Source organism: Pteropus vampyrus, unplaced genomic scaffold (assembly GCF_000151845.1).
Source record: "Pteropus vampyrus isolate Shadow unplaced genomic scaffold, Pvam_2.0 Scaffold310, whole genome shotgun sequence".
Classification (NCBI taxonomy): Eukaryota; Metazoa; Chordata; class Mammalia; order Chiroptera; family Pteropodidae; genus Pteropus; species Pteropus vampyrus.
The window spans coordinates 1064517-1067591 of record NW_011889091.1 but is presented as its reverse complement, the minus strand read 5'-3'; the positions used below and the strand labels follow the sequence as shown (position 1 = coordinate 1067591).

At 38.7% G+C, this 3075-nt stretch overlaps 1 pseudogene; it reads right to left on the bottom strand.

The window, feature by feature from the left end:
- Positions 1-510: 510 nt before the first annotated feature.
- LOC111730373 lies at positions 511-629 on the bottom strand (annotated as a pseudogene).
- Between the last annotated feature and the right edge of the window lie 2446 nt (positions 630-3075).

The following is a 3075-nucleotide window of genomic DNA, read 5'->3' as shown; positions in this document are numbered from 1 at the left end:
GAATAGAATACAAGTCATAGATGTCTGGTTACACATACTACTTTAAGAAAGAAATTGTGATTTTTACATTTCAACTGGGCTGCCCTACCTGGTATCAGGACACCAGGAGCCTGAACACATTTGCAGCACTGGAGCTAAATCCAATGGAGAAGAATGGATATTTTAGAGATGGTAAAATTGGGATTTGTATCTACCAGGTGTTTTTAACATATTTGTTTAAGAACTAAAATAAGTTATAGTGAAATACACAAGTTTAGTTAGAATTAAAATCTGAGTAAATTTAATGGGAATGGAAGTCACCGACAACTAAAAAGTCTCCAAAAAAAGTCCAAGGTAGAAAGTGGAAAATAAAGTCAAAGAATTACAATAACTATGATAAAATATAATAACTATGCTTTTTTTAAAAAAAAATTTAATTTTTATTTATTTTTTAGGCGAGGCAACCCTTGGTTGACCTCACAGATTGCAAGGACCTTGTCAGTTTACAATCCCTTATTTTTTAATATTTTACACCTACAGCACCTGGTCTTCCTAGGTGGTCTCCCATCCAAGTACTAACCAAGCCCAACCCTGTTTAGCTTCCATGATCAGACGGGATCAGGCTTCTTCAGGGTAACATGGCCATAGACTAACTCTTAACAGAATGTGACTTGATGGAAATTCTTGAGCAAGATTATTGTCAGTTAATGTAGGATGGACTTGACTGAGTAAAAACATACACAGATATGTAAAGCTCTGGCTATCCTCTCAATTACAATGAAGAGGGCCAGAGCCAAACTGCAAAGTGTGTATAATTTTATATCGCTAAACATAAAATTCTAATTAATGACTTGAGAATTATAGTAGAGTACAGGGTCATTTTTGTAGGATGGTTTTACTTTGTTTTTAACTGGTATTGATTGTACTTAATAAATATCAAAGCACTATCACATTTTATTATTTAACTTGAACCTTATAAAAACTTTCTGCAGTTGGGAGAATGGAAGTTATTTTTCCAGGCTGTTCAAAGAAGTAACAGAGATTTGGAGCAATAATTTAATTCATTGAACAAATGTCTGAGTGCCTACTATGTGCCAGTCACTGCTCTAGTTAGGGTTATATATCTTGCTAAATGCCTGAGCCAGAGTCAGAATTCTTGATCCAGAACCCACATTGCACTTATTTATGGCTGCTCTTCAGGAGGCCATTTGCATATAAAGCCCAAGATGCAAGTTGTGGTAAATGTATGCTAAGATGTACAAGAAAACATAAGCCTTTGGGGTATTAGCTATAATAGAAAGGTTTTTGTGTTTAACAAATTGCATGTCTCATACATTTTTTATGGAGCAGGAAGAACATATTTTTAAAATACTTTTGCGTATGGATTAAAGGTTTAACTTTCTTAATTACATAACCCACAGGGTGTGATGTATGTGTCAGCAACCGTGATAAAACATAATATTTTATGAAGCAATTGTAGATTTAATAGCTGTGTAGCTTGATTTCTTTGCATTCTTTAAAAAATATGTAAGCAAATAAATAAATGCTTTATATCTCAGTCATAGAGACATCAATGAGTTCAACTAGACAGGCAACTAGACAGGAGTTCAAGTTCAGCTAAAACCCCTAAGATTATTAAAAAAAAAAAAACAAAACTTGATTTGGTCAAATCTTATTTTGAAACATAAGTCCTGAGTGATATTTATAGTAATGTCATTTCTCGAATGTAAAATAAGTTATTTTCTAAGTTGTCTACCCAGTGGTTTTTTTTTTTTTTCACAGAAATTATTCCTATGAAGTTAGCATTAACATATTCGGTAGGTGGAAAACCAGAGGAGGGAAGGAGCAATTAGGAGGATTATTTTATAAACTATATAAATGTATAACTAATGTACAGTATACTTGTAACTAATAAAATTTTAAAAAATTAAAAATTTAAAAATTTAAAAAATTATCTCTTTAGAATGGTTTTTAAAAACTCTGTTCTTTTGACAGGTATGCCTTCAATATGTTTAAGTTACAGTTGTAGCCCGAGTCTCTCAACTATTTTCTCAGGGTCTACTCGGCTTGATTACTTATATTAGGTTGAAAACTCAGGCATGTGCATATATGCACATATACACTTAATACACATATATCCAGTTTCCAATTTAAAAATTTTAAAACTGTATTTATTAACAATGACTTGAGAAAGTAGGGCCCGAAAAGGATGTTTTCTCATATCGATTCCCAGTACGAGAAGCAAAAAGCATACGTTTAGAGGTTTTTACATGGTGCTATATAGTTTCCATAGTCCCTGTCCACGTGGCCTCCCTGCTCCGCCAGGACAAGAGCTTCGCCCTCCACATGCTGATGTGGTCAGTCTAGCCAAGGGACTCTGAAGAAAAGGCACATACCTTAGTGTCAACCTTAATGTGTCTGCTCTGTCCTTGAATCACGGTTATTGGCTTAATGGGTCAGGGCAGATACAGTCTTACAGACCCTACAGTAGAGACAGGACACCAGCAATGGATACATCATAAACAAAACAGTCAAGGCCGCGCCACCACAGGGTTTCTTTCTGAGTGGCAAGGAGTCTAAGGTAAGGCCAAGAAGAAGCGGATCTTCATTTCGATTTATGGTAGGTGACATCTCAAAGGTGTTTCTTCCCTTCTTCCATAACCGGTTGGGAAACCTTGGTCGGTTACTTGGGCTAGCCAACTCTAAGTGGCAATAGAGGTGACACTCTCAGATGAAACACTGAGCCCATGCTGTCAATGGTCGACCTCTAAATTCATATCGCTTAGCCCTGCGCTCCACTTGGAAAGTCCTGAAACCACTGGGCCTTAATCCATTCCGGCAACAGCGCCAATTCGTGGAAGCCAAAGAAACAGCAAAGCATCGGAGCGCGGGTTCCCGCCTCTTCCAGGCCGCGCGCTAAAATCAAACTCGACGCCAGCTGGTTGGGGGCCGGGCCGCACGCTCCGCTCCCTCAGCGGGCCAAGCTGCGGCCGCCGCCCGCCAGCAGCGGAGCTGGGCGGGGCCGCCTCGAGGCAGCCGGGAAAGGCTGACCAAAGAGGAAGAGACGCGGGAGGCGCGCTCTGCGCAGGCGCGCGG